The sequence below is a fragment of the Rutidosis leptorrhynchoides genome, chromosome 6, assembly GCF_046630445.1.
Source record: "Rutidosis leptorrhynchoides isolate AG116_Rl617_1_P2 chromosome 6, CSIRO_AGI_Rlap_v1, whole genome shotgun sequence".
NCBI lineage: Eukaryota > Viridiplantae > Streptophyta > Magnoliopsida > Asterales > Asteraceae > Rutidosis > Rutidosis leptorrhynchoides.
Window position 1 is genome coordinate 384972168 of NC_092338.1, and position 13500 is coordinate 384985667.

The following is a 13500-nucleotide window of genomic DNA, read 5'->3' on the forward strand; positions in this document are numbered from 1 at the left end:
CGTTTTTGTTGGTTCAACTTGCCACTTCCTTGGATCGAGTCAAATTTTAAGAATATGAACTGAAAATACCTTAGTTTGTATTCGAAATCATAGGTTATAGGTCAAACTTTGGTGAAACTTATGAAAGTGATCATTTTCCATCATAAAAACAACATTTAATGATCATTTTTCTAAAAATACTTACACTTTAAGTTAAACCATAAAATTTTTGTGTGTTAACATATTCATAATAAATATCATTTTTCCAGAACATGAACTTCCAATTCAAAGTTCAAGATGGTTTTTAATTATCTAACCCAAAACAGCCCCCGGTTGCACTCCGACGACGTAGATTCAGTTTTTAAGATGTTCTTTGTAAAACCAAGTTATATCTTGTTAGGTTAGCATATCATTATGATATATTACAAGTCTTAAAGTGTTTTAAAAGTCAAGTTAGAAGGATCTATTTAGTTTGCGAACCAGTTTGAAATCATTCAAACTATGTTCTTGTTGTTAAAATTTTATACCACAAAATAAGATAGCTATATGAATATGAATTGAATAAGATTATGAAAAAGGTTACTACCTCAAGTTACTTGGACAAAGTTACTGCAAAAGATAAGAAATAATCTTGGAATCAAAGAGTGGTGTAGTTAGATCAAAAGGTTGGAAGTAAACTTCTTCAAATGTGTGGTTATTTTGATATGTTCTTGAAAGAGTTTTCTTATGGTGTTTAAGGCTTGTAATTGAAGCTAAATGATGGGAAAAATGCTTGGAGATGATCAATTATGAAGTTAGGAGTATTTTGAGAGATAAATGAGGGTGTAGATATGAGAAAATGGAGTGAAGAAATGGTGTTCATTTATAAAAACGTTTTTAGTTTATAAATAAAGAAAAGGATTCCTAATTTTGTTTTCTTACTAATAATTCATACTACTTGACAAATCCTAGTTACCTCATATCTAGGGCAGTAATAATGTTAATTAGGATGTTGATTTGATGTGTATATACCAATAGTAAATACGTATAGAAGCTGGGTATGATACGGGTACATATACCCTAGATATACGTATAGAAATCTTGAGGAAACGGAACGAGAATTCAAATATAGCTATCCTTTGTGAATATACTTATATTGTTTTATGTATTTAAGTCCTTAAAAAGTGATTAAATACATTATATATACGATACATGTATAAGCATTATAGATTATAAGTATATATATCAAAGAATGTTACGTATAGTTATCGTTTTGAAAACTTAAGTTAGTAGTTTCAAAATATACTTATAACTCATTGTCATTAGTACACAATGAGATGTTAAACCATCCTTAAATCATGTTAAATATATATAAATACATATATATACACAAACGTATAATTATCGTATGTTATATAGTTCGTGATATCATCGGTCATATTGGACGGTCAAACGTTGTGTAAAACTCTTTTCAAAAACACAAGTCTCAACAATTTGGATTGCTTATCATGTTGGTATGGTTTAATTTATGTAAATATTAATCTCATAAGTATAATTTGGTCGGAAAATTCCGGGTCATTACACACCTAAATCTGCTAGTGCATCATGCATGACACAATCACTAAGTAGACAAGGAACAATAAATTTGCCCGGATCACCCAACCTGGGCGGAGGTTTCGGTGGAACTGTCTTCACCAGGTTTACTTCTACGATTTTTATTTCTTGCACTTTCTTATTCTTCTTCTTCATTCCAAAGGTATCACAAACTTTATTACCTATTACTTGCTCATACTCAACTCCTTTTCTTGGAAACGGGATGGGTGGTCTGTAGGGTGTCACCACTGTCTTTACATACTCGGGTGGTGGTGGTGTTGTAACTTCTTCATTGTTACTCACATCTAAAACCTTCCCATCTTTTGATGCTGGTTTTTTTCAGAATTTGTTGATACCATATTAACATTCTCATTTCGAGGATTTACTTCAGTATTACTAGGTAGCTTTCCTTGTTCCCTCTCACTCATCATGCTAGCAAGAGTACCTACGTGTTTTTCTAGATTCAAAATAGAAGCTTGTTGAGTTCTTAATGACTGATCAACCCTCTCATTTGTTTGGGTTTGAGATGTAATAAATTGTGTTTGAGATTCCATTAGCTTTGCCATCATTTCTTCCAGATTTGACTTTTTCTCTTCGGTTTGTTGCGGTGGTTTATACAAGCTAGGTCTTTGTTGATTGAAAGTGTTGTTTTGAGTTGGTTGGTTATTCAGACCTTGTTGGTTGTACGAGTTATTGTTGGGTCCATTTGGATTGTAAAGAATGTTTTGATTTCGATTAAAGTTCGACCTTGGCGGTTGATAATTATTTTGATAATTATTTCCCGGCCTTTGGTTCATTTAGGAAACATTCTTACGTTGTTCTATTGTTTGCTCAACGTAACAATCTTTTGTTAAGTGTGGTCCACCGCATTGTTCACAACTGATTCGTATTGCGTGAATATCTTTATTCATCTTTTCCATTCGTCTCTCGAAAGCATCTATTTTTGCGGAAACGGAATGAAAGTCATGGCTAGAATTGGCTCTAGCCGCTTTAGATGAACGAAACATATCTTTTTTTTGGTGCCACTCATGTGAGTGGGAGGCTGTATTATCAATTATCTTGTGAGCTTTGGTAGCGGTTTTCTTCATAATGGAACCACCAGCTGCTGTGTCGATGTCTTTTCGTGTAGCAACGTCGACACCTTGATAGAATATTTGTACTGTTTGATAAGTGTCTAAACCATGCTGAGGACATCCTCTCAACAACTTTCCGAATCTTGTCCATGCCTCATATAATGTTTCATTTGGCTTTTGTGTGAACGTAAAAATTTCTCCTTGAAGTCTCACGGCTTTAGATGCCGGAAAGAATCTTTTAATAAAATTTTCAACTAAGACATCCCATGTGTCAATCGCCCCTTCAGGTAACGATTCTAACCAATCTTTGGCTTCTCCTTTTAAAGTCCAGGGAAATAACATGAGATAGATCTGTTCATCCTCAACTTCTCTAATTTTGAATAGAGTACAGATCCTATTAAAGGTTCGAAGATGTTCGTTTGGATCTTCTTTTGGCGTACCACTATATTGGCATTGATTAGTTACCATGTGTAGGATTTGTCCTTTAATTTCATAATCTGGCGCATTAACATCTGGATTAATAATGGCATGACCTTGGCCCGTGCGTGTGGCTCTCATTCGGTCTTCCATACTTAGAGGTTCCGTTACTTCCATAATTGAATTTGTTGAATACGAATCACTAGAGGATTCTGATTTAATGGTTTGTGGTTCAGGAGGAATGATTAGTGGTTCTGGATCTTGGAATTGTCCTTGAATATCCTCCGGGTTCTCGATAGTGAAATCGGGTTCAAAAGATGGATTATCGGAAGTTTGAATTAGAGTACTCGTTCGACTAGATGATGATTCTAAAGAAAAATCAACAGCGGAAATATTAGCTAGATGTCTTGATTGAGTTACAGGTGGTGAACGTATGAAAGGTGGTGAACGTTTTGCTCGGTGCATTCACTGAATATCCTATTAGAAATTATATAAGTAATCAAATTAATAGACTTTTCTGCTTTTGCCCACGTTTCGAATAGCCAAAAGATGCAGCAGGGAGCCAGGATCCTTTAAGTCAGAAAATCCACAACTCAGCCACTAACAAATCCAACTATTACTACGAAGCAGAAAATTTTGGATGTCTATCAATTTAACCGCTTAAAATAATTTTTCCGTCGAAGTTTAAAGAAAATAAAAAAAATTCTATGTCCTAAAAACTAGAGCGTAGAAATGAGAAAGAAAAAGCGCGTCGAGAAATAAGAGGTCGAAAAACAAACGTCGAAAAATAAAAAGTCAAAAAATAAAAATAAGAAAGTAAAGCGTCGAAACTTAAAAGTCTAAAAACTAAATATTAAAAGTTGCGTCTAAAGGAATTAAAGCTTAAAAGGAATTCTATATCCAAAACGACAATAACTTAATTTGGCACTAAAATCTATTTAAAATTAAAGCGATAAGCGACGTCGTAAAATTCTAAAGCATCTAAATCTTAATCTAAAGAAAAAGCACTTAAGGGATTTTACGACAAAGCCTAAAAATCTAGAAATATAAAGTAACTAGGGCAAGATACTAAGTTTAAAACTAATTACGAACGATAAATATATAAATTACGAATTAAACAATTAAAATATACAATTTATAAAAAGATATACAAAGATATAAAAAGTAATAAAATTACTTAATTTTTATAAAAATATTATTTTTTTTATATAAAAGTATTAATTTTATGTAATTAATAAAAACTTAATATTACAAGTTATAAATTAAAACTTAAAATTAAAAACTTATTAAATAACTAAAACCTAATTAGGGTTAATAATAATAATTAATATTAAAACTTACTCCGTAATTAATGATGTACGAGGATCAGGTCAGGTGTGTCAGACTACCTCATGCGGTCGCATGGGTTTAAAGCGTCCTTCTCATGCAATCACATGAGAAGCAGGTTCAGCTGAGATGCAGACCAAATTCGTGCAGGTTCAGCGTATTATATATATATATATATATATATATATATATATATATATATATATATATATATATATATATATATATATATATATATATATATATATATATTACTTTTTACTTTGATTTTTTTATTTTCTTATTTTATAGAAAATATAAAATGACTAAAACTTATATAAAAAAAACTTATTAGTTTTTGTAACTAAAAAAAACTTTTTAATCTAAACTCTTAAATATATATATATATATATATATATATATATATATATACACACATATATATATATATATACACACATATATATATATATACACATATATATATATATATACACACATATATATATACATATATATATATATATATATATATATATATATATATATATATATACACACACATATATATACATACACATATATATATATATATATATATATATATATATATATATATATATATAAGTAATAATATTATTATAAAAGGGGGTTTTTACCGTTTAATGACCGGTTTGTCGATTTTATATTTTAAGCGTAAAGATAAATGACGATAGTATAAATGACAGAATTTAAATTGCTATAAAGTAAATTGCAGAAATTAAAATGACAGTAAATAAAGGTACGATGAAATATGAAATAAAAGTATTATGCTTATTTAAACTTCCGTAATCATGATGTTTGACGTTTTGATTTTAATTTATTACTCTGGGTTAATTGTCCTTTGTCCTGGATTATTTAAAACCTATCTGGTTTTTGTCCATAATAGTTCACCGGTCATAATTATAAAATGCTCCTCAAATTAACCTTATTACCGAAGTCAAATATTCCAACTAATTAGGGATTCGAACTATAACAGGGTTTTAATACTTTGTTTAATGATTACACCAGGTTATCGACTGCGTATAATCCAAGGTTTTAATACTTTGTTAACAATTACACCAATTACCCTTGTATGTAATCCACCCCTGTTATAATTAGTCCATGATACATTAATTTATTCACTTAGCCATAATGAATAATAAATTACCCAATCCAATTGATTAAATTAAATGATTTGTAAAAGATGTCGTATAAACGTCACTAAACATGATATGCATAATCATTTAATAATTATTAGATTAACTAATTTGAAGATAGGTTCGAAAGATTCCAATGAGTTGTCATTCAATTAGACAATACCCCCCCCATCTATTAATAGTCCATAGTCCAATGTTCACAAGTGTCGGTCATTTTTCCAAACCCAAATTATGGTACAAAATTCAATAACCCCATCTTAATATTTAGCCTAACATCACGATTACTTATGCTCAAATAAGCATAATAATAACTTAGTTAGGAGACATTAATTTAAAAAGGAAGAACATAGCTTACAGTGGTGAATAATCGCGTAGCATTACACGGACAGAGTTCCGTCTTTCAAAACCTTAAAACATTTCTTACATTAACCCAATTATTATTAAACTTAATTTAAACTTTAAATTATAAATATAAATATATATAATTCTTTACAGAGGAAGAAAGAAAATTGAGGTCTATCATTCGAGCAGAATTCGCTGGCTTTTATAGATGTGAACTGATCCTGAGGGCCATGCGATTGCATGGCTTTTCAGTGTTATTCCCATGCGATCGCATGGCCAGGCTGGCATGCTCCCATCAGTTTGTTTTCTAGTTTGCCGACGTTGTATTTGATAATATAATATAATATATATAATATATATAATTATATATATATTATATTATATTATATTCATGTGCATAGTAGACTTGTAATTTTAGCTCCGTTTTCTCGTACGTTTACGCCCGGTTTATGTCTCGGTTTCGGATTTTCGAACGTCCTTTCGTACGCGTAGATATCTTGTACTTTGCGTTCCGCGGCTTGTACTCTTGTAATTTTTAGACGTTTCTCATCAATAAATTGAACCACTTGAATTTTATCTTGTACATTTGAGCTTTTTGGTCATTTGCGTCTTCAAATCGTCGTTTTCGTCTTTCGTCTTCGCACTTATTTATTTAAACGATTATTACATAAAACTAGAACAATAGTAACTAAAAGATTTACATATTGGAAGGATATTGATACTAAATATATGTTCATTTAGAGTACTATCAATGATCAGCCATTAAACAACTTGTAGCTTTAATCCGTTCAAAAACATATTTTAGTTATAACGGGTGATCCGTGGCTCGGATTTCGATGACCCAAACATGAAAGTTCATCCCATCATCAATCCTAACACACTAGTACACCCTAAAGACTCCAAAAGTGGTCACAAAGTCGAACCATACCTGATTCAATTCGTTTTCACCTTTTAATCTCAATAAAACACCATTTTAAGCATAACTAGAGCTCCGGGAATCGAATTGACATGAATCCGGAGTCTAAAATTAAAATCTTGATGAGAGGAACTCATCTAAACACTTTAATTTCATTTTCATATCTGTTATATTTACAGAAACAACAATCAAACCGCTGTCCCAAAACAATCAAACCGAAAACATATATAATCGAGTATTTCTACGCATACAATCAACAATACACTAACATATAAGCATCATACTATCATAATATCATGTAAAAATAGTAAAATATAAGAAAAATTAAAAAGATAGGTTAGGGTTTATACCCTAATCAAGAATCAAGAGATATGGTTGCGTAGAGAAGAACGAGATGAACGCGTTTATGTAATTGATATGATGATCCAAGCAATTTCAATTGATGTTGGTGGTGTAGGGTGAAGGCCGAAAAAAAGAAAGGAGAAGAGGGAGAGAAAAATAATAAGGCTAGGTTTTAGATGAAAAAAGAAATGAAAGATAAATTGTAAAAATGAAAAACAAATGGGAGTATACTCCCCCCCATGGTTCGGCCGATTGGCATGGGTGTGGGCCCCATAGTGGGCCAAAAATGTTTAATGGTAAATTGCTTGTGGCCCGAACGCTCGAACGAAACCCGAAACGCGAAAACACGACTACGCGATTAATTATTCGGAGAGATATTAATTACGCGATGAAAAATATATATAAACACTATATATAAATATATGACATTAAAATATCATATTTAAAATAATTAGGATTTAAAAATCCCAAAAGCTCGACCGTTGGTTTGAAAACCGAAAAGATTCGCCGAATAGAAATCCACGATTCGTATAAACGTACGATTTAAAATATGAATAAAAATATTCATTTAACATATAATAATTAATATATTATTACTAAAATAATAATATAGGTCATAGAAATGACGTGGCACGAATAACAGTTAACGGTCGTTAAATAATTAACGATAAAAGATAACGGAAAAAGTAGGGTCGTTACAGTACCTTCCCGTTACGGAAACTTCGTCCCGAAATTTAAGCAGGTGTAGGGGTTAACTCAGCATCTAGGAACAAATGCGGGTACTTCTGCTTCATCTGATCTTCACGCTCCTAAGTGAACTCGGGGCCGCGTCTGGCGTTCCATCTAACCCGAACAATAGGAATTCTGTTCTGCTTGAGAGTCTTAACCTCTCTGTCCATAATTTCAACAGGTTCCTCAATAAAATAAAGTTGCTTATCAACATGCAACTCCTCAAGAGGAATAGTCTCATCGGCTTAGGCCAAACACTTCTTTAAATTCGATACATGAAAATGTCATGAACAGCACTGAGTTCTTGTGGCAATTTCAAACGATAAGCCACGGGTCCAACTCTCTCAATAATCTCAAATGGTCCAACGAAACGAGGACTCAACTTTCCCCTTTTACCAAAATGTATCAAGCCCTTCCAAGGTGATACCTTCAACATAACACGGTCACCGACCTGAAATTCAATATCATTCCTTCTCTTATTGGCGTAGCTCTTTTGCCTACTTCTGGCGGTTCTCAATCTTTCCTTAATCTGTATGATCTTCTCGGTAGTCTCATGAATAATTTCTGGACGTGTGAGTTGAGCATCCCCAACCTCATTCCAACAGACAGGAGACCTACACTTTCTACCATACAGAGCTTCAAATGGTGCGGCTTTAATACTTGCATGATAGCTATTATTATAAGAAAATTTAGCTAGCGGAAAATATCTATCCCACCCATTACCAAATTCAATAACACACGCTCGTAACATGTCTTCTAACGTTTGAATGGTCCTTTCACTTTGACCATCCATCTGCGGATGATAAGCGGTGCTCATATCTAACTTAGTTCCCAAGGCTTCCTGTAAGGATCGCTAAAACCTCGATATAAATCGACTGTCTCGGTCTGAAATGACAGATACATGAACACCATGTCTAGAGACAATCTCCTTCAAATATAAACGAGTAAGCTTCTCCATCGAATCTGTTTCCTTAATTGGCAAAAAGTGAGCTGACTTAGTGAGTCGATCTACAATCACCCAAATGGAATCATAACCACCCACAGTTCTCGGTAACTTCGTAATAAAATCCATCGTAATACCTTCCCACTTCCACTCGGGAATCTCAGGTTGCGCCAAAAGTCCAGACGGTTTTTGATGTTCAGCTTTGACCTTGGCACAGGTCAAACACTTAGCCACATAAGTAGCCACATCAGCTTTCAAATTAGGCCATCAATACATCTCCTTAAGATCATGATACATCTTTCCTGAACCAGAGTACCTAGACTTATGAGCCTCATCTAAAAAAAGTTATCGCAGATCCCCAAACTTCGAAACCAAAAGACGTTCCGCAAAATATCTAGTACCATCTGCTCGTACCTCAAACTTCTTAGCCATGCCTCTGATATTCTCGTTCACAAAATTCTCCTCCTTTAAGGCTTCTTGTTGTGCCTCAAGAATCTGCCTTGCGAGGTTTGTTCGAATCGTCATATTCAAAGCTCTAAATCTGCGGGGTTCAACCCTTTCTTTTCGACTCAACGTATCGACCACAACATTGGCTTTTCCCGGATGATATAAAAGTTCGCAATCATAATCATTCAACGTCTCAACCCATCTTCGTTGCCTCATATTCAGCTATTTTTGGTCAAGAATATATTGAAGACTTTTGTGATCGGTGTACAGCGTACTCTTGACCCCATAAAGATAATGTCTCCAAATCTTAAGCGCAAACACAACAGATCCCAACTCTAAATCATGGGTTGTATAATTCTACTCGTGAATCTTCAACTGATGTGATGCGTAAGCAATGACTTTCTTTTGCTGCATCAAAACACAGCCAAAGCCCTGACGCGAAGCATCACAATAAACAACAAAATCGTCATTACCCTCAGGTAGTGACAATATCGGAGCGGTAGTCAACTTCTTCTTCAAAGTTTGAAAAACAGTCTCTTGTTCATCTTTCCACTCATACTTCTTCCCCTTGTGCGTTAAAGCAGTCAGAGGTTTAGTAATACGAGAAAAATCTTGAATGAACCTTCGATAATAACCTGCCAACCTTAGAAACTGACGAACCTGAGTAGGAGTCTTCGGGGTTTCCCACTTCTCAATTGCCTCTATCTTGGAAAGATCAACTTGTATTCTCTGTTTACTAACAATATGTCCAAGGAATTGAACTTCTCTTAACCAGAAAGCACACTTAGAGAACTTAGCGTACAACTCTTCTTTCCTCAACAGATCAAGCACCAACTTCAAATGTTCTTCGTGCTCTTCATCACTTTTAGAATAAATAAGGATTTCGTCGATGAAAACAATAATGAATTTGTCCAGATAGGGTCTGGCACACACGGTTCATGAGGTCCATAAACACAGCAGGTGTGTTTGTCAATCCGAACGGCATAACAAGGAATTCATAGTGACCATAACGGTTGCGAAAACTGGTTTTTGGAACATCAGATTCTTTAACACGCAGTTGATGATAACCAGAACGAAGATCGATCTTAGAATAAACAGACGGACCTTGAAGCTGATCGAACAAATTATTAATTCTTAGAAGAGGATAACGATTCTTAACAGTAAGCTTGTTCAACTTGCGATAATCAATACACCATCAGAACGAACCATCTTTCTTCTGAACAAACAAAACAGGAGCTCCCCAAGGGGATGAACATGGACAAATGAAATATAGTCACAACCAATAAAGAAAACATTATATAGAGTGGCCACATTAGTGATATAGATGTTTATGGAAATTCCTTCAAAGGGGATGACGAGGATCATTGACTTTAAAGTAAATTTTTATTACATTTCCAAAAGGAAGACGTACTAAAGGTGTGATCTTTCATCGAGAGTGTACTCCTAGCACAATGAGCGAGTCAATCTAGGATTCATCCTTATTCTTCAATTTATGTGCGGATGAAAAGAAAGGTGAATCGTGGACTATAAAGAATAGTCGACTCCAGGTGAGATGAATCTCCAAAAATGATTCCATGCACCTCAAAGTATTGAATCCTAGGATTTATGTTTACGAGGGTATTACGGTTAACCGCGAATATTGAGAGTAGAAACTCCTGTGTAATATATATCTATGATACCCATTATAACAATAGTTGGGGCAAAAACCCACCCAGTTCCTTTCTTGATAACAGGATGACCACTGAACGTACCCCAGAAAACTGGTTTATCAGTCCGCGTTTCGCTCATGTCCAACCAATAGAGGGAAAATTCTATGAACGTAAAGACTTCCCAACAATTTTATAAGACCGCCATCCAAAGTGGCGTAAGAGTTTCTATCAATGAACTTAATGGTAAGTTTCATCCTTAAACAGAGGATGAGAAGAACTGTGATCCACACTCTGTATAGTAATGCGAAAATTTGATAAAATCAATCAAAGGAGTTTTGAAAAAGCTTTAAACGTTTGATGTGACAACATAAACGGAACGAAGTTCTTAGTAAATTTAGAAGTAGATACAATGTGTACCATTTTATATAAAACAAATTGACTTAGTCAGACAGCTCAATAAATGAGTTGTTTTAAAATAATTTTAAAGGTATGATTTAGTATATACTAGCCAAAATAGGTAAGTGTAAATTTATTCATTTGAATCCATACGCACATATATAATTTTATAAATTTTATACATGACAAAATATTTTATTACTTCTATTCGCCCATAAATCTCGTGAGAACCGCCCAATTAAACAAATGTGTAAAACTCCCGATAATAAACAGAGTATCTGTATTTCAAAGGTTACAAGTTGAAGTAAGATCGTGGAAGATCGAGTAAAGGACTTGAATCGTCGTGCGACATTTGACCAACAAATGTTACGAGGTCATGAAAACCAATGAGTTAAATGTTGTTTTGACTATTATCAGGACATAAGTCCTTGGGCCAAAACTGTTCCCGGGCGAAGCTGTAGCTAACAAGCGAGTTATGAAGGATAGAGCATGAGATAGATAATCTGGTTAAAATGAGCTTCTCGAATATCAACAAATAAGATAATGAATATTTTCCCTACCCATGTAATACATCGGAATTTCTGAATGAGTAGTGTAAAAATTTTCTTTGACTCACTTTCTATTCCTCATGTCACAATATTGGGACTTTTTTATGAATTGACGTAGTATAATCACGTTGGCTTGACGCCATTATATTTCACTAATTCATAGTTCTATTCCAATAGCACTACATGAGGTCAGGACACGCGATCAACATCGAATTTCCACAAAATTTCTCTAAAACGATTTCTTAAACAATGTGCTAAGGATAGCACAAGAGGAAAAAACATCAAAAGTAAGGAATTAGAGTAACGATGACATAAAAATGTCTTTGAACTATTAAGAATCTTTAAATGTCAAGAATGACGTTTCTGATTCGCAACCTAAATCACAAAGGCACAACGACAAAAAAGCACGTAATATAACAAGAATGTTATATACCTAAACATAATAGCTGTCATTGAAATGCCGAGCCTTTAGAAGTCAAGAATGACATCTCGTGTAATATAACTCAAACGTTATATACATAACCATAACAGATGACATAGAAATGTCGAGAATTTTAGAAGTCAAGAATGACATCCCTCGGTTTCACTATCCGAGGTGTTCCTATAGAGATAAACTCGCATGAGTTGGAGAATACATTTAAATCAGAACGGGAGTTCCTCCCGGATTCAGAACATAACAGAGATGTATGTATGATAACAATATACATACCAATACGATACAAATAACCACATGTAATAAAATATTATAGGTCGGGCTGTAGACTAGACTCACTAATGCACCCTATTGACTCGGGTAACGACATCAATGCAGCCTAATTCCCTACAACCTGGCTCTGATACCAACTTTAACAACCCGTCAAAGTACACTTGACGACCATCGTTATCTTGGTCCCACGGCTTGAACATAACTCTAAATGAATTTAATAAATAACCTTGCATTTTTTATTTAAAAATGATTTCCAATAAAAGAAACCTACCAAAATATGTAAGTTTAGAAAAACCATACATAAATACTTAATCAAAAGTTGACCAAAACAAAGTCAACAAACACCCACAATTTAATGTATCAAAATAGAATGCAAGTTAATGTTTAATAAAAGCTGCCATCATAAATATGCAGACTCTCTAAGCACAGCGGAAGCATCAAACAAACTCAAGTACCTGTGAAAACATGCGAGTAAACTGTCAACAAAAATGTTGAGTGAATTATATGTTTAAATAAACGTATAAGCTTTAGACCACAAGATTTAAAATGTAAGAAAACATAAAACATTATTCCATTATCAATGAGCCACCTGGTAACCACTTAACCCTTTATTTACCCTTGCCAAACACAATAAATAATATACACTGAACAAGTGTATCTTCAACTAAATACTAAGTACTAAACATTCCGATTATAAATTGCTAGCGCGACTAGCTCGAAATGGGGTTGTCAAACCCGATAGATCTATCCGTAGGATTTGCGTTCACCAGTAGAAACCAGTGATTACAGTTACCAAACTAGGGAATATTTTGTTCAACTCACAATGAATAATTTAAATTTAATTGCCACTTGTGTCTAAACGTAAAAATAAAATGCATGTAATCACATCCCAAAAATATACTTTGAAAAGTATGTAAAAACGGGACTATAACTCACCTTAAAGTAAATGAAGTAACCA

At 33.6% G+C, this 13500-nt stretch overlaps 1 non-coding gene across 1 annotated transcript; it reads left to right on the forward strand.

The window, feature by feature from the left end:
• The first annotated feature begins 2727 nt into the window (after positions 1-2727).
• Positions 2728-2834, forward strand: LOC139856520 (small nucleolar RNA R71). The gene has a single exon (XR_011761997.1). It is a non-coding gene; the product is annotated as a small nucleolar RNA R71 (small nucleolar RNA).
• Positions 2835-13500: the final 10666 nt, after the last annotated feature.